General features: G+C 39.5%; 1 protein-coding gene across 5 annotated transcripts in view; it reads right to left on the bottom strand.

The window, feature by feature from the left end:
* The window catches only part of LOC133281118 (ankyrin repeat and sterile alpha motif domain-containing protein 1B-like), a 305,927-nt gene that overhangs the window by 163,752 nt on the left and 122,666 nt on the right, over positions 1 to 19,509 (bottom strand). The window lies entirely within an intron of this gene.

Genomic DNA, 19,509 nt, shown 5'->3' with positions numbered 1-19,509 from the left:
GATTTACATAACTCTGGCTCTGAGGGTTTAGAATCTTCTATACACTTCAGCGTATTTAATTTATTTACATCATAGTAACTAAACAGCATGCAGTTTGCCTCACTTGTTTTCTCTTCCTGTTTTGGTTTTAGGTTCTCCAAGATCCACAAACTATCTTTGCAGATTTCTTAAATTTCTTCCTATTAAGTGTTCCCACTAATGAAACCTACTCCCCTTCCCTGGAATTTTTGAGAGCTGCAGTTAACTATATAAAGGAATGATAAAGATGCCACAAAACTTTAAAGAGGTATGCTGTTTGCATTTCCTATTGATAGCAAATTAATAAATCACAATTTCTAGGCCATGTAGGGCCCCTATGTTTGACACAGAGCCAAATCAGTATATTCAGACAAGAAGGAATATTCCAACACAGTGGGGCAGAAATGACCAATCCAACCACTAATATAAAAACAGAGATCATAATTAAGTGAAAGTATGGCATAAAACAATCCAACATTCCTTAACTTCAAGTCTTAAACTATAAAAAATATTATAATTAAATTACACTTGAATAGAGGTATTTAGCCAAAACAAAAGACAGGATTCACAGAACTCCTGTCACTTTTACTACCAGAGCTCCTAACCACTAACATCTTCCTATTGTAAATGTCGTTATTCCATTTGAATATGAGTCACAAATTCATTCCACATTACGTTTATCAGGCTGATGTCTAGAAGTTGGACAAGTAATTTATAAAATGCATTTATAAAAGGCATTTAAAAATTTCCTTAAACTTATTATTGGCAAATCCTTGTTGAAGTTATTATGGGTTGAATGAAAAAAACTCTGAAAGACAACTTACAGAATTTATCAGAAAAAAGGTATTTTTTGCAAATGTTACTTACACAATATTCACAGAGAATTTTCATCATAATGTAAGACAGAAATAGATGTCAAAATACTGGGAATGTTCTCAGGAAAAAAATTTAGTGTCAATCCCAGCACTACTGGTAAGAAACTGGTTTGGTTTTGTTTTTTTTTTAAATTATGCTATATTATTCAAGTATCTTCCAGCAGGGTAGGAATGATACCTGACAGAAAAAGGATATGGGGTGAACAGCTGGAGCTTGCGTGGAAAGGATATCTTTACTAACAGCTGTTTTTAATATCACCACCCAGAACAGATACAAATGCATACAATGGTATGCAGACTAGCAGATTCAGGAAGAGAGACAGAAGCAGAGAAAATTGAAGTAAATAAGTGTTTTTTATTTAACTTAAAATAGAACAGGAGGGAAATCTTTATCCTTCCATTTTTTTTTTAACAGAATGAAACACTGATTACCTTCAGTAGGAATCAATGTTTGTCTATTTTTTAATCATGTCTGACACTGAACAAAACAAATAAATCTGTTCGTTATGTACAAAATTGGTTTAGTTTAGTAATCGCTTAATATTTTAACAAATATTTTGATATTAACAAAATTTAGCAAGCTATGCCAGGATTTGTGCTTTCCAAATGTACTAAAGATAGTACAAAACTTTATTAAAATACACCTCATAAAACATATCATATTCTCATGAAAAAGTGAGTTCCCAGTAGAACACATTTAAAGGTACTGAAGTATTAAATAAAATAGCTTAAGTTCATTATAAAATTAACAAACTTGTTACTTGATGGAGAAGTAAAGACAATAGAAATAGGGTATGATTGATTTATTTATTTTTTTGTCCTGATAGTAAATCAAATGTGTAATTGATCTGTAGTAACTGATCTGATTTATTCAGATCAATGCTGAAATAAAATTAGCATGCACATTCAGTTGACTGTATGATATAAGCTGTATGATATAGCCAAATTTTGATGCAGTCGGTAACAAAAAAAAATAAACAACTAAACAAAAACTAAAATTCTCCTAGAGATTGTCAGAAGGACGAGGAAATTTTTTTCATTTTTTTAGTGGTGAGTAGAGGGGGGAGGTACTAGAACTGTAGAAAAGACAGCAAGGTTACTAACTGCATTCATATCAAAGTGACCCTTCACAATATTTGAAAAAGCACAGTAACCTCATAGCGGTAGATGATCCCTACAGAGGTGTGGTGAAAAGCAGGGCGCAAGGCACTGGCAGAGCTATGATCCACAGTCCTCAGTATCTGTCTGTTAGCAGAGCCACCAAATACATTTTGACAAACCCTATTCTGACCAAGCAGGGCAGGGACTGAGTTTACATTTCTTGGTCTGACATGGAGCTGGGATGCCGACAGCATGTGAAATATGGGCTCAGCAGTGAGTAGAATTCTCACATCCTGTGATACAGTCACTGATATTCTAGCCTGATACTTTCAGCTTGATCCCCCAAATCCCAAATAACTACCCTGATATGGGACACAGAAATAAAAAGGATTGCCCAGACATCAAATCTAATACCTAAATCAAAGGCAATCATCACATAACTGCTACAAGGCACATACAGACTATACATCTATTCACCATCTACACCAAGTCACAAAACACTCCATAATAAATAGTATTAAATGTGTAATCTTTAATACAAAATATCAGAAAAGCCTGGAAAACTACACAAGGAGCAGGAGAGATCACAAGCATTGTTAATGTCATAACTTTCTGCAACAGCTGAGAATGTGTAGATGATCCTAAGATAGGTATAATGCAGTGTCTAATGATTAATCATTCAGAGTTGAGCAGCTTTATCATCCGAAATTGAGAAACTAAACAGTGAAGAAACTAATCTTCCACAAATGACCACTGAGCTCTTTGTATGATTCAAGAAATACCCATACTGCATTTCGAGTTTTTCTGAAAACCAGTTTATTTTTCTTTACAGTATTTGAATTTTATTGCATTATAGACATCAGTAAACTACCTATTCTTGAGCACTGGATCTCTCAAATTTTAGGACTTAGTTCCATCTTAATGCAAAATAGGACAAGATGCAAAGTCTTATGTATAACAGAAAAAATATGAAGTCAAGACAAGTGGTTCCTCCCAGCTTCTAATATGGAGTACGATTCAACACAAAAAGCTTTGCAGAAAATTAATTTTAAAGTTTGTAGAAAATTCACAGGTGCACCAGGAGACATAAAATATTAACTGAATGCCTACTGAAGATCAGTGCTATACCCATTACACAACATTATATTCCTCTAGAATATACCAGATGCATGTGAAATACAAACAAATTAATGATAAGATGTTTCACTATTACTGCTAGTACTAGCAATTTGATGGGGTTTGTATCAATATTATTCCTCATATAGCTATTAAATTATTGCCATTTATAGCAGCTACTATCATTTACATCTGCTCAATTATAAAACAATCACAACAGCATTTTGAAGCCTAGGATTACTTACTAGAACGGAACATGTTGTATGTGGTCTCTGTATTACATCCCTGACTCAAAGTACTTGCAAAAGATTCTGCAACTCATCACCATTTAACACAGAAAAACTCAAATCCTGCTAAATAATATTTGTATATGGGCTTTAAAATGCAAACTACCTCACAATAATTACATTCTTTGATTTATTGTCTTGATTTAAAAAAGGGGTTTTGTCTGACAGCATGCAGTCAAGTGCATAATGAGATCATTCTAGACAGTAATCACACCAAGATGGAAACTGAGTGTTGGTCAGAATACATGTACTTTGACAAGTACTCATTTGCAAAAATTGCCCCAAACTCCCATGCAAGGTATTTTTTTTCAGTTGTAGTTTAAGGAATAATAATAAAAAGTAATGAATCATAAGAAAATGTTTAACATATGTCAAGCAGAAGACTTTTTCTCACCCTCTGCAGAGAAAATGTAAGCTAGTCTTTGGAATGTAGAATTACTTTAACATAAACATATCTACTGGAACATACTAGATAGGTGGAGACCTGCATGTGTTTTGATAATGAACCCATCACATGGTATCAGTCATTCCCGTATGCTTTACCTTCAGAAAAGGCAGAGTATTTTTAGAGTAACATTTCATTGTTAAGAATGTTATCAGAGATGTTATCCAAAGGAGCGTATGATGGGGAGCAATTATCTTAATTACATACTAAAAAACTTCTAGAGGGATGATAAGGTTGTAAAGGAAAGTACATTAGCACTGTGATATGTAAGAATTGACGTCTTGCGCAACCTCAATTCATCCTCCTGTGCCTATGCATTCTGAAAAGTCTTTAGGATTATAATGCTGTTTCTCTGCGAGACCTCTGCTGCATCAAGGACATAAAGGAGTGTGTAAATGGAAAACGAAACAACCCAAATTCTGGCACATCACTCTAGCAATGCAGTAGGAGAAATAATATTATAAAACAATAGAGATATGAAATATTTTTCTTAAATATCAAACTCATGTAAATATATCCAAAGGGAATGTTAAATGAGAGTTAATAAAGCTAGAAATTTTTAATGGACAGATCTATCTAATTTGTACCCAAGAGCTTAAAAAGATCTGGCAAGTTAGCTCAACAAATGGTGCTGTTTCTTTGTAGCACTAGGAATATTGATAAGATTTGAGAAGACTAAAGGGAAGCTAATGGATCAACCTTAGTTATAGGCTTTCATTCTGACATCAGGAATAATGGAATAGTTGACATGTATCACCATTAATAATAAATGAAAGGGGGACTGGTTATTCAAATTAGCATTGCTTCAGAGAAACTGGATCTTTTAAGTTAACCTGGTTTTTAAATGAAATTATAAGTTCATTTAATACGAGTAAATAAAGTTATTTTACTTTTATAATAGATTTGACTTAATAGTACATTTGGACTACTAAAAATTATTGAAGTGGTCTACGCTTGCAACTGAGGTAATTTTAAAAGTTAATAATGAATGGTTCCAGATGTATGTGCATGAGAAGTATTCACTCATGCACACTTTTTTCCAGACTACCCAAATAAACAAATAAAAAGAAAAGGTAAAAGTTTTACCCAACTTTATACTACAAATACCACAGGGAGTAGAAGGAGGGTCTGAAAGCCTGTATAAATCTCCTTTCTCTTAACGCTCTTTGTTGGGATTCTGAAAGTTGCCAGTTAAATGGGCAAGACTCAGTCAAGGAAATATGACACTAGAAACTGATTATTGAATGCTTCCACTGCCTGCTTCTCAGTCTGTGATACTGAAGTTATATTTTTGCTTTACTGGATAAGTTCTGCTTTTTTCAAAAAGCAAGAAGTAAAATAACACAAGAAAATAGTACTTTTTAGACTCTCAACACAGCAAAGAATCAATTCTTAATATAGCACTTTGCAGTTAGTCTATATCATATGATGTAAATTTTCTAGTTACTAACGAAAATTCTATTATAACAGAAGTTTGTACAAATACAAAATTGCCCTGCTTCAAATATAGAGTAACTAAGGGAACAGCTGTTTAGGAGAACCTATGGCGTTATCTCACACTGCCTGGGGCTGCTTAAAGTGAAAGCAGACAGTGGATGAAATGTTATTCAAATTTTTTATCATTCACCTTCTCTCGTTTATTCATTTCTTCTTTTAATACATTAGTAATGCAATACACACCCTAATGGACATAGTCCTTATTTTGCACCACAGGAGTTAAATTTTATTTTTCATTTCCCTTTATAAACTTCTATCAAGAAAACTGATTCCAAACTGATTCCCACATTGTATGAGAAATTTGAACAATAAAGAGTGGATATTATTTCTTCTTGAAAACAAACAGGTCGTGTTGCTGACCCTGTTGCTGGTGTCCCAGACTGCGGACCAATATGGTCGCCTCCAGAAAGAGAGCTTGCAGTAAGGTGACTACAGCAACTCAGACAGAGACCCCGTCCCAAACCGTGGCTGTTCAGGTCTCTGGGTGCAGGGAGTGCCAGAGCCTGCTGCTGCCGGGGGAGGGAGGACAGCATTCCACCTGCGTGAGGTGTGAGCAGGTAGAAGATCTGCTTAGCCTGGTGGCAAGACTTAAGGAGGAGGTTGAGACACTGAGGACCATCAGGGAGTGTGAAAGGGAGATCGACTGGTGGAGTAACTCCCTGGCGTGCCAGTCAGAACGGTTCCAGGGAGATACCCCCCAAAAGGGGAAGGACCCCCTGCCTTCTCACACAGAGGGGGATGGCCCGAGACAGCCCCTGCCCTGTAGCTGTTGCGCAGAGGTAGGGGACCAAAAAGACGACGAGGGTTGGAAGCGAGTTCCTGTTCGACGTCGTGGGAAACCCTCCCCCCTTCCTGCCCTGCTTCCCCAGGTGTCCCTCCGTAATAGGTTCGAGGCCCTGGATCTTGAAGGAGAGGTAGGTGAGAATGTGGGGCAAGGCCAGCACACAAGGCCACATAGGAAAAGGCGGTCGACTTTGCACCTCAAAACTACCTCTGTTAAGAAAGAAAGAAGGGTCATTGTAGTTGGGGATTCCCTTCTGAGAGGAACAGAGGGCCCGATATGCAGAGTTGACCCTCATCATAGGGAAGTGTGTAGTCTGCCTGGAGCCCGGATCAGGGATATCACCAGGGCGCTCCCCAACCTGGTGCACCTGACAGACTACTACCCGCTGCTGGTCTTCCAGACAGGTGGGGAGGAAGCTGCTTCCCGCAGTCTGAGGGGGATGAAGAAAGACTACAGGGCCTTGGGGCGGATGGTGAAAGAGTCTGGGGCTCAAGTGATCTTCTCCTCTCTCCTTCCATCTTCCACTGATGTGGGAAGGAATGGGAAGATTCAGTTCATGAACAATTGGCTTCGAGACTGGGGCTACAGGCAGGGCTTTGGATTCTTTGATAACGGCTGGTTTTATAGGGCACCAGTCTGGACAATGACAAGTGAGAAAGGTTTGTCTCACAGAGGCAAAAGGATGCTGGGACACGAATTAGCAGGGCTCATTTGGAGAGCTTTAAACTAGATTCGAAGGGGGATGGGGTTGTAGCTGGGCTTGCCCCAGTGGGGCAGCGCTCCAGAATTGATGAAGACTGGGAGGCCTCCCACAATCCTAGGGTGAAATCGGTGTGCTCAGCTCGCTCCCTGAAATGCCTGTACACCAATGCGCGCAGCATGGGAAATAAGCAGGAGGAGTTGGAAACCTGTGTTAAGTCAGGAGACTATGATCTGGTGGCAATTACAGAGACGTGGTGGGACAGCTCACATGACTGGAATATAGTCATGGAGGGCTATGTCCTTTTCAGGAAAGACAGGCCAGCCAGGCGGGGTGGTGGGGTTGCTCTTTATGTGCGGGAGGAACTACAATGCACTGAGTTCTGTCCAGGGACAGATGACGAGCGAGTTGAGAGTCTGTGGGTGAGAATTAAGGGGCAGGCTGGCAGGGGGGATACTGTTGTAGGTGTCTGTTACAGACCACCGGATCAGGGTGAGGATGTTGACGAGGCCTTCTACAGGCAGCTGAGAGCGGCCTCACAGTCACAGGCTGTGGTCGTCGTGGGGGATTTTAACTTCCCTGATGTTTGCTGGAAGGACCACTCGGCAACCCAGCCACAGTCCAGGAGGTTCCTCCAGTGTATGGATGATAACTTCCTCCTGCAAATGGTGGATGAGCCGACCAGGAGAGGAGCGCTGCTGGATCTCATCCTCACTAAAAAGGAGGATCTGGTTGAAGCAGTAAGGGTTGAGGGCTGCCTTGGTTGCAGCGACCACGAGATGGTGGAGTTCAGGTTCTTGTGTGGTAGGACTAGTAGAATACCAAGTAGAATTGCAACCCTGGACTTTAGCAGGGCAAACTTTGGCCTTTTCAAGCAATTGCTAGGGGAAATCCCATGGGCAAGGCTGCTTGAAGGTAAAGGGGCCCAAGATAGTTGGTTGACATTCAAGGACTGCTTTTTCCGTGCTCAAGATCGGAGCGTCCCGACACGTAGGAAGTCAAGGAAGAGGGTCAAGAGACCTGCGTGGCTAAATAGGGAATTGCTGGGTATGCTCAGGTGGAAGAGGAGAGTTTACAGGTCATGGAAGGAGGGGCTGGCCACTTGGGAGGAATATAAGGCTGCTGCTAGAGGATGTAGGAAGGCAGCTAGGAGGACTAAGGCATCCTTAGAATTAAACCTGGCAAGAAGGGTCAAGGACAGCAAAAAGAGCTTTTTCAAATACATGGCAGATTAACACCAGAGGCAATGTAGGCCCACTGATGAACGGAATGGGTGCCCTGGTGACAGAAGATACAGAGATGGCAGAGTTACTGAATGCCTTCTTTGTCTCTGTCTACTCTGCTGCAGGCAGTCCTGAAGAGCCCTGTACCCCTGAGACCTTAGATGAAGTCAGGTCGACGGAGCGGTTTGCCTTAGTCGTTGAGGAATGGGTTAGAGATCAGTTGAGCAATCTGGACATCCATAAATCCATGGGTCCAGATGGGATGCACCCGCGGGTGCTGAGGGAACTGGCGGAAGTCATTGCTAGACCACTCTCCATCATCTTTACCAAGTCTTGGGAAACGGGAGAGGTGCCTGAGGACTGGAGGAAAGCAAATGTCACTCCAGTCTTCAAAAAGGGCAAGAAGGAGGACCCGGGTAACTATAGGCCGGTCAGCCTCACCTCCATCCCTGGGAAAGTGATGGAACACCTTATCCTTGGTACCATCTTAAGGCATATCAAGGATAAGAAGGTTATGAGGGGCAGTCAACATGGCTTCACCAGGGGGAAATCATGTTTGACCAATCTCTTAGCCTTTTATGAGGAAATAACAGGGTGGATGGATGATGGCAGAGCGGTGGATGTGGTCTACCTTGACTTCAGCAAAGCATTTGACACAGTCTCCCACAGCATCCTCACGGCTAAAATGAGGAAGTGTGGACTGGATGATCAGGTAGTGAAGCGGACTGCGAACTGGCTGAAGGAGAGAAGCCAGAGAGTTGTAGTCTATGGGGCTGAGTCTAGTTGGAGGCCTGTAACTAGTGGAGTGCCTCAAGGGTCAGTACTGGGACCGGTATTATTTAATATATTCATCAATGATTTAGATGAGGGAATTGAGTGTACTATCAGCAAGTTTGCTGATGACACTAAGCTGGGAGGAGTGGCTGACACGCCAGAAGGCTGTGCTGCCATCCAGCGAGACCTGGACAGGCTGGAGAGCTGGGCAGGGAGTAACTTGATGAAATATAACAAGGGAAAGTGTAGAGTCCTGCATCTGGGCAGGAACAACCCCAGGTTCCAGTATAGGTAGGGGAACGACCTGTTAGAGAGCAGTGTAGGGGAGAGGGACCTGGGGGTCCTAGTGGACGACAGGATGACCATGAGCCAACACTGTGCCCTTGTGGCTAAGAAGGCCAATGGCATCCTGGGGTGTATTAGAAGGGGGGTGGTTAGTAGGTCGAGAGAGGTCCTCCTTCCCCTCTACTCTGCCCTGGTGAGACCGCATCTGGAATATTGTGTCCAGTTCTGGGCCCCTCAGTTCAAGAAGGACAGGGAGCTGCTGGAGAGAGTCCAGCGCAGGGCAACTAAGATGATTAAGGGAGTGGAGCATCTCCCTTATGAGGAAAGACTGAGGGAGCTGGGTCTCTATAGTTTGGAGAAGAGGAGACTGAGGGGGGACCGTATAAGTGTCTATAAATATATAAAGGGGGAGTGTCACGAGGATGGAGCCAGGCTCTACTCGGTGGCAAACAATGATAGGACAAGGGGTAATGGGTACAAAGTGGAACACAAGAGGTTCCACTTAAACTTGAGAAGAAACTTCTTCTCAGTGAGGGTGACAGAACACTGGAACAGGCTGCCCAGGGAGGTTGTGGAGTCTCCTTCCCTGGAGACATTCAAAACCCGCCTGGACACATTCCTGTGTAACATTATCTAGGTGTTCCTGCTCCAGCAGGGGGATTGGACTAGATGATCTTTCGAGGTCCCTTCCAATCTCTAGCATACTGTGATACTGTGAAACAGCGGATATATGCACTGTTGGCATACCTCTACTGACAGAAGACTATAGCCATATCAAGAAATAATATGGCACAGGAACAGTATACATAAACTGTATATAGACTATAGGGATCTGTTTCTTAGGTGATGTCAGAAACCTGGTTTACCTGAACAGCCTAGAACTGAATTTCACTGTAAAAAAGAACTGTAAGGGTGTCTCACTCACCTCCTGAAATCTACCCAGAGATAACTAAAATGCATCATAGCTTTCACAGGCTATCAGAATGTGATTTTAGAGGCATATCTAACTGACAGAAATCAGAGATGCAGACTGCACTGGCCCATCTCAGCCACTTCCATCTACTGTAGGGTTATATTACCTGAAGAGATATAGAGATATCCTCTCCTAGTTTGAGATGAAATCAGAAGTAAAGGGAAATATTTCCACAGATAGTACCTCATTTTAAGTATTATACTACAAGACACACCTTTTCCTGATCTCATATCAATGCTTAATTGACTAATTCCTAATTTTAATAAAGACCCTTATTTTGGAAGAACATATATACAGTAAAATATAACCCAACTGAAATCAACAGCAACACATGCCCTAATTTCATAGAGATTAGGAAGATATGCCAGCCTCTGAGATTCAGACCACTGGAAGATCTACTGGTCAAAATAAGTAGTTTAATAACACCTGTCAACAAAATAGTAAGCAACATAGGACCGAAACACAGTTGAACAGATCTGCTCCAAGAGATATAGTTCTAAAAAGCTAATATGAAGCATCCTAATTATACTCCAAGAACTATGATAATAATATAAAAAATATCAAAAATGGGTATGAAAAAGTCATAATAATAGAACTCCCAAGCTATGTATATTTGGGGGATTTGTACTTAGAGAAAACAAAAAGAACTATAAAATTACAGAAAATACTTAAAAATAGAAAATAAATTATAAATTTATAACTTATAGGAACAACTATATCAGCAAAAACTTTACAGACACCATTTTCAGAAATCTGTTACATTTTTGAAGAGTGCTTACAAAAATGCTAGCTGTACTGAAGAAAAAAACAAGATTAATGACAGAAGAGCTATTGTATATTCTATTCTTCCATCAGCACTCCCTTAACCTTTATTAAAATGCTATGTGAAATTAAAATACCCAAACTGCAAACATATGCTAGTGCATTAGACAAAATTTATTCTTGCAAGAAGTGTGCACCCTATGCTGTGAATGACGAATATAAAATGTGTCATCACTAAAACTCAGTCAGAAGGTTAGACTAGTTTCTAATACACTGTATTCTGGCAAAGGCTGGTATCCTGAAGCTCTGTATGTGATCCTTGCATCTTTATAAATTAACCAGTTAAAACAAGTAGACTGATAAATTCTGTACCATAGCTAAATTCTCTCTGTACAGCTCAAACATAGGTTAAAGGACAACAAAGAAGACCAGAGAAAAAGTCTTACACCTTGGGCTGGGAATTACATTTTATTATGAATAAGTTATTGACCAAAAATGCAACTGAAAATTGTTAATTAATTTTCAATTTTCACGTTACAGTAAATTTCACTAAAAAGTAGGTAAATAAAAAAAATATTTTCAGCTGGAATAAATATAACATTTATCTGGAAAAAATATCTGGGTTTCGGTTCAACCACTTCAGGTTTTCTTATACTCCTTATAGTTTAATTCTTCCTACACAGAAAAAGGGAAGTATATTAGGGCACAGTATGTAGATAATATCATCGTGATATCTGTAGAGGCAAATACTTTCAATAGATGCATACATATTTAAATAAGACAAAATAACTTGAACATACTGTGATACAAAGTATACACTTTTAGAAGACCTCTATGCCACAGTTTACCACCCTTTGGAGTCCTCTAGCCACCATGACAAGGCAATGCATATAGACACGTATATGTGTGGGCAGTAAGAGATTTTTCAGAATCATTCAGAGGCTGACCTTAATTCCTTCTTGAAGAGTTGCTGGAGAGTTCTGACTTAGCCAAAGCCAGTATATTAGCGTTCCTCTGTCTTGACTTCAGCTGGCTATGAATACAGTGAGGTTGGAAATCAAAAGCTTCTTAATCACTACAGAAATCAGTGGTTCTGAAGAAGACTTCTATTCAGAGTAACAGGCACAACGCCCCAGCTGTTTTTAAGATGTATTTTAAGAGGCTTATTAAAGGAATTATACAAAGGCTAGAACCTAACTTTACTCCTTTTAAGGGGAATATTCTTATCCTGTCAGGACACTATGAGACTCTTTTACTCATTCTTCTCATGGCCTTTGAACCTTTTTCTGTGCTAAACATAAAGGGAGATCAGACTGTATAAAACACTCTGAGAACTGGGAAAATACTTAATAATGGTCACATTTCTCTAAGGCCAAAAATTACTTAGAAGAGAAACCACTTGCTAAGAAAGACTTCAGCTATTAGGTTGTTATGGAAACACAAGCCTCCTTTGTCAGTTACCCACTCCATCAAACCAATGCATGGCTCACATTATGATCACCTATGCTTTGTGTTCCTACTGACAAGCTCTGAGTGGCTCTTCACTTCTCATTCAACATACAGATGAATTAAACTCTGGAGACACTGCCTTCTAGAGTAATAAATGAAATAATAAGGAACACTGATTACAATACACACATCATATCAGGCCTTGAGGCACTAATAAGGTAATGGCCCTGACCAGCCTTCTGAGGTGCTCTATTTGCATTCCCCTTCCTGGAGACTGCATTTCAGCTCAGCCTGGGGCCTTCAGTTCCTGCCTGAGGTATACTGAAAGAGTGACTTTTGCCTGTGCCCTATGGATCCAGATGCCAACTGATAGATGACTTCCCAGCTTGACCATGGACATGGTCTTGTCATCATGAACCTTCCTGGCCATCACCAGACCTGGTCCTGACCTGTATGTTGATGTTCTAGCTTGAATTTAGATCTATCTCATCAGTACAAACTTGCCGGATGATCTGGGCTCTCGGCTGACCTGGTTATAATCCCTAGGTCTGCCCTCCTCACGGGTGGTGAGACAGGGCCCTCCCTGTCAGCTATGGTAGTCCTCTTCACTCCTGCCTCCCCATCCCTGAAGAAGCAGCTGGCCCTTATTGCTCAGTGACACATCAGGCCTGAGACTTAGTACTTAGCGTATTCAGTACTCAGGGCGGGACGGTAGTAATGATTTTGAATGTGCACTACAATACCAAAAGCTTTCATGGCAGAAACACTGATGTCAAATTAGGCTAAATTTCATAGACCGTAGCTATTTTCAGATGACTCTAGACCAACTGTGATATATTGCATTTAGTTTGCTTGATAAGAGCCTCCCTCCTTTACTCTCCACAGCTAAGATGATCTTTCTTGGTCATAGAAGTATTTAATCCTGAGGAGCTGGACTGTAGTTCATGTTAAAGTGAACTATGTCCTGCTACCTCTGGTTTAAAAGTGTGCTTATATTAAATATAGCCCTTCTAGCAGTCCTGTTTGAAGCAATTTGGGTGAATAGACTTCAGAAAGGTTATTGCATGATCCTTCAGATCAATTAGAGTTTCAAAATTACGAAGCACAGGTGAGTAAGGCCTCTTGAATTTCCATTCATCCAGACAATTCTGCACATCTGGCAGTATGATGGTTCCTTCTTGTGGCCACTTTGCACTGGTTTGCTGATAGCTAGAAAATAACTGCATAAAAGCAAAGGTATAACTTCATTAAACAAGAAAAGATGCATTTGCTATCTTAGTCTCAAATTGGAGTACTGAAATGTTCAAATATTCAGGATAGGTGCTGTGAAGCTTTGTTAGTGAAGTAATCAGAAACTGATGACCTGACAAATAGCACTTTATTTACCAAGCCGAGCATTTAATGATTTTGGAAAATATGTAGATCTGTACTTTAATTTGACAAACATGTTATCACAGATAAGCCATTTTTCAATTCAGGTTCCTAAAGTACTACCTCCTAGATATCTGAGATTGCTGACAGTATACGCAGTAGACAGAAGAAGACAAGAAGAGGCGAGCTGACACACTGGCTACATATTTTCGTGTAAATTTTCACTGTAATGACAGGAGAGGGACACCAGGCTGAGAAAGCATAAAACCCCTAATGCTGCAGTAGACAGGCCAACTTAGAGAGAATAGGTATGTTGTAATAATGCAGTGACAAGCATTTTTTGTTAGTTTGCCTGCTGTGATTATGAGACTATAAGGAAAACGCATCATTAATTACATATTTATTATGTTGCATAGTCCCTCCTACAAGTTACTGGCATTTAAGTGTGAATTAAGTAATTTTTCTAAATAACAAAAACATCATGACTGACAACAGCAAGATTTCTCCAGAATACATTCAGCTGGGCAGATGTCCAGAATAGCTGCTAAGGTATCTCTTCCTTTATGTTTTAACTCCTTGCCTTGTACCTGACTGCTACTAGCTAGTGCAAACACATCAGATATCTAAGAACATTTTTATTCTTTGACAGAAACCATATCTTAGATGTAACTGGATAGAGTAGTTGTACCAGAGCTATCTTTAAAATTGCTGACTTGGGAACTGCTGACTGTGCTCTGGCTGAGAGCTCAGTGTAAGTGAAGCACTTAAGTATTCACCTTATTTCTCAGTTGGATTTTGCAGCCCATACCGAACTCTGCGTTTGCTACAGCTGAACTGTTATTGGAGTTGAAGATGGCTCACTAAGGTCTCCTTGACCTGCAGCCACAGTAAACTAACATAACTGGAAAAAACAATCCTTGAACTACATCTCCTTTACCCAAGATGATTTTCATGCAGTTTATAGACAGCAGTGTTTCTTCCTGTTACTGAGATGCTGTATCAAAACCTTTCTTAATCTGCATGGACAGATCTACTTTCCAAAAGAAGATTAGCTGTTGTTTTTTTTTTTTTTTTGTCACCAGTATTCATGAGTAACAGAGTTTGAAAAGTCCTCTCTAATTCCTAATAATAATTTTGCCTAAAAACATTTGAAGTAGTATTGGCCATTATTCACTAGTATTAAAAACATAGCATATAAAATGCCACCTGTTTTGACTCCTAGGGAGTTTCTGTAGTAGAAACTATAAAGGCAGACTGAAAAAGATATAATCTCTCTGTTGGGTAAGGACACACACTTAACTCCAATGCAAAAAATATAGTAACATTTCTTCCATAATGTAGCTGAGATTTCATTCAATATTTCTGTTAAATAAAGTGTAAGACATTATGAGGGCTGCATCAAAAGGAGAGTGACCAGCAGGTCGAAGGAGGTCATCCTGCCCTCCTGCTCTCGTGAGACCTCCCTTGGAGTATTGTGTGCAATTCTGGTGTCCTCAACATAAAAAGGACATGGAACTGTTGGAACAAGTCCAGAGGAGGGCCACGAGGATGATCAGGGGACTGGAGCACCTCCCATATGAAGATAGGCTGAGAAAGTTGGGGTTGTTCAGCCTGCAGAAGAGAAGGCTGCGTGGAGACATCATAGCAGCCTTCCAGTATCTGAAGGGGGCCTACAGGGATGCTGGGGAGGGGCTATTCATCAGAGACTGTAGTGATAGGACAAGGGGTAATGGGCTCAAACTTAAACAAGGGAAGTTTAGATTGGATATAAGGAGGAAATTCTTTACTGTAAGGGTGGTGAGGCACTGGAATGGGCTGCCCAGGGAAGTTGTGAATGCTCCATCCCTGGCGGTGTTCAAGGCCAGGCTGGACAGAGCCTTGGGTGACATGGTTTAGTGTGAGGTGTCCCTGCCCATGGCAGGGGGGTTGGAACTGGATGATCTTAAGGTCTTTTTCAACCCTAACTATTCTATGGTTCTATGATTCTATGAGGTTGTCAGGGTTCAATGCCTCTTGCTCACCTCCCCCTTCTGAACCCCCATAGGATAGGGGAGGGAAGTGGGGGAAAAAAAGGTAAAATAATGGGTTGAGATAAAGACAGTTTAACAGGACAGAAAAGGAAGGAAAAAAATAAATAGTAATAATAATGATAAAATAGTTAGAAATACAAAGCAAGTGATGCACAATGCAATTGCTCACCACCTGCCAATCAACATCCAGCCAGATCTGAGCAGCAGCCCCAGACAGCTTTCCCCTCAGTTTACATACTGAGCATGACACCATACAGTATGGAATATCGTTTTGGTCAGCCATCCTGTCAGTTGGGGTCAGCTGAGTCTCCTCCCAGCTTCTTGTGCTTCTTCTTCCCCCAGCCTACTCACTGGTGGAGTGGTGTGAGAAGCCAAAAAGTCCTTGATTTAGTGTAAACACTTCTTATCAACAACTAAAAATGTGGTACCAATGCTATTGTCATCCTAAATCCAAAATACAGCACTTTACCAGCTACTAGGAAGAAAATTAACTCTATCCCTGACAAAACCAGGACAGAGGTGCAAGTATGGTGTATGGTACAAACCGTCCAAGCTACCAAGGATGCGAGTTCAGTGTGTAAGGGTCTTCAACAGCTCAGGTCCAAATGCAGCATGGTGCTACACATGAACTTCTGGTACCAGTATTCTAGACACTAGGTAACTGATTAAAGCCACATTAACTTCATGAAGATACTTGTCAATGCCTACTTTAGCATTAGAATTACACAGTGCTTTAAGCTTTAGCTATTTATTAAACGTTTACACATTTTTTGAGATGATTTATTGCTATAGTTCACAAAATTTAATTACATCCTTAAGATAAAAAGGGCAATACTAATGCATGCCTTATGAACTAATAAAATTTTATGGTTATTTTTCAAGGTTAAATGTCATGTGATTTCATTTTTAACAGAAGGGCAGTCTAAAAAGTTAAAATTACAGGCAGTCTAAAAGTTAAACTTACTAGTAGAAATGTCTAGTTTAAAGAAGCAAAAAGATTGGAAAGATTAATAAATTCATTTATGAAATTAATTTTATGAGATAGATTTATAAAATTTTAAATCCAAATGTACATTTAACTTAGCAGAAAAATTTGTATCAGAGTGCAGTATTTCAGAATATTCCTATCATGTTGTAACTGTTAGTTTAAAAGCAAAGAAACTGAGACAGAGATGCTAACGCATTCTGCCAACCTTGTCCCATCAATCTATCACAGAAACAACAAACGGCTTAACTTGAACTCAGACACGTTTGCAGTCTTTTTTACTCTTAAATCAGTCCTATTTAGAAGCAACTGTTTTAATGGTGAGATAAAACAATAGTGTAACTGTTCTTCCTACATAATCCTAATTTCTTGCAAACATAGTATTCATACAACACAATTTCAGAAATGGAAGTAACAAACTTTATTTCCTTTCTATTCAGTTTTGCTCCTTTATATCTAACAACCCTTAACCACTTGGTACGTGCACTTACCTTCTACTGTTCCCTACTGGTTCAAGAATAAGTTTCAGGACATTAAAAGTATTATGGAGAACTACAGAGCAGTCTGTTTTTTCCCTGAGTAGATCAGAGAATGATGATTGGCAAGGTGACTACTTCCAACCTGTTAGGAGTTTACTGGTAGGGCAGATAATAATTACAACATGCAGCTCTACAGCTTGAAATGCCAGTCAGAATGACCTTTCCTCTCTGTACAGGAAAGGAGAATTTTCAATCACTGAGCGCAGTCAGTCTCACTTCTACTGCCCAGAGATAGTAATGCCCCAGACAGTGAGGACTGTTGATCAGTGTCCTATCACCTAGGGAAAGGAGACTGACAGATGCAATTTTATGTTCAAAGTGCTACCTTGTGCTTTGAAATAAACTCTAGTCATGATACAGTACAGCAATTTGAAACAGTATTACCAAAGTCAGCATGTCTCAGTGATATAAAACAGTGAAATTCTGGGGAAAAGGCATACAAATCAGATATTTGTTTTAATTGAATGATCTCTGTAATTATACATAACTTATTCAAGCAATAAATTTGTACGAACAGAAGTGGCAGGCTGACATTCACATACAATTATGCGTAGTGTTAAGTACTTTGTGAGTGACATGGTTAATTTCATTTGGGCCATTTGTAGCATAAGATAGCAGCCAACATAATTACAGATACGGCTTACAAGCCAGGCCAGTTAGATAACTACTGCATTTATAGCTTAAAATAAAATCACATTTTGGAATCTGCTTATCTATACAGCAAAATGTTCTTTCCAATAAAATGGTATATGGAAAACTAAGAAGAATTGCAATACATTTGTACTGTCAACTTACCTTGTTAGATCTTATAAATGTTATAGGTGCTCTCATGAATGCCCTACAGCTTCCTTGGCTATTCTCTGGAACTCTGATATGTGTCATATTTAACCATACACAAAACATATTTCCAGATTATGGTCTGAAAATTTCCTTTTCAAGACCTGTTCTTCATACTGATCATAACGAACTTATTAAGCCTATGAAAAATGTTCAGCAGGCAGCACAGTTCCAAAGCCTGTTGTGTTTTCTTGTGTGTAGTTTTCTTTTTTGTTTATTTAATACTAACTATAATGGAAAGCTTTGTAGTTGAGCCCCATTACTATAGAGGCAGATAATGAACTCCCTCAGCCAACTAATAGAGTAAGGGTATGGCAGTCATCCCATTGTAGTAAGTGTGCTTATGGCGATTAATCAAGTGGAAGTCTGAAAAACAAGGATAATTTGGCATTTTTTTTTTTCGTTACTGAACGGCAACCTGCAATATTTTCCTACACAATGTGTCAACTTTTTAGATTATCAGAGCCAAAAAAACACCAACAAAGCAAACCTTCAGCTATACAAGTAGTCATGCTGAAGTTCATGTCAGATTTTGGTCCATTCTGGGCAACTACGCAATAAAGATGCTATCTTATTTTGTGCCACCTTCTAGGTCTGTTCATAATGCAAGTTCCCTCAAATCTTCTTTAGCCCAAAATTTATGGAGAGATGGGAAATATGATCCACTCCACCTCACCTTTCTAACTCTGAAGGTGTATCTTGATATCTAGCCCTTATACACTATGCCTGATATAGCTCTGGCACTCTTCCAGTACTAGTTTAGCTGTAAAATCAAGAAGGTACTTCCCCTTACACAGACTAGATTGGTAACACACTGTTAGTTAACAATCATCTGTCATGCTTGTATATTTTCCAAATCATGATTCATAATCAACATAGCACAGGTAAAAAAGTCAATTGCCCATTCCAAGTAGTCTGCACTGCCAAGACCTGCCATTTGTCAGACTCTCAGTCCAATTACTTATAGCAAAATGATTATATTCTGAAATTCCTGTACCAGGTGGTGGCTAATGAAGAGTTCAAATAAGGAAAATTGAAGAGAGCATATAACTTTGGAGAATATAAACAGCATCCATACAGATAATACCATTTGTCTGACTCAGCGTAATTATATTGGTTTTTAAGTACTGTAACTCATTGCTGTTCAAACCTGTATAACAACAAACAGTCTGCCAATCTGTTATTTAATATTTCTAGCAATTCTCATTCACTGTGTCATTTTCAAAAACAGAGCAGATGTTCTTTTATATAACATGAAAATAGAGTACTTTAAATTTTGAATTAGTTGTGTAATATTGTTGCTAAGCACTTCATTAAAAACAGAAATGGGCTGGTAAATAGATTACTGAAAAAGGCTGGGCTTAAAGAAAGCCGATTTCTAATTTGGTTTTTTGCAACCTTGTATTTATCTGGGAAATTATTTAACTCTCTCCTTTGTTTTCCTTTCGATAGCATTTT

The sequence above is a fragment of the Pezoporus flaviventris genome, unplaced genomic scaffold (assembly GCF_033815535.1).
Source record: "Pezoporus flaviventris isolate CSIRO_AGI_PZ_B2104156 unplaced genomic scaffold, CSIRO_AGI_Pfla_v1 ptg000096l, whole genome shotgun sequence".
Taxonomy (NCBI): Eukaryota; Metazoa; Chordata; class Aves; order Psittaciformes; family Psittacidae; genus Pezoporus; species Pezoporus flaviventris.
Note: the sequence above shows the minus strand (reverse complement) of the source record. Positions and strands in the feature narration are given on the sequence as shown.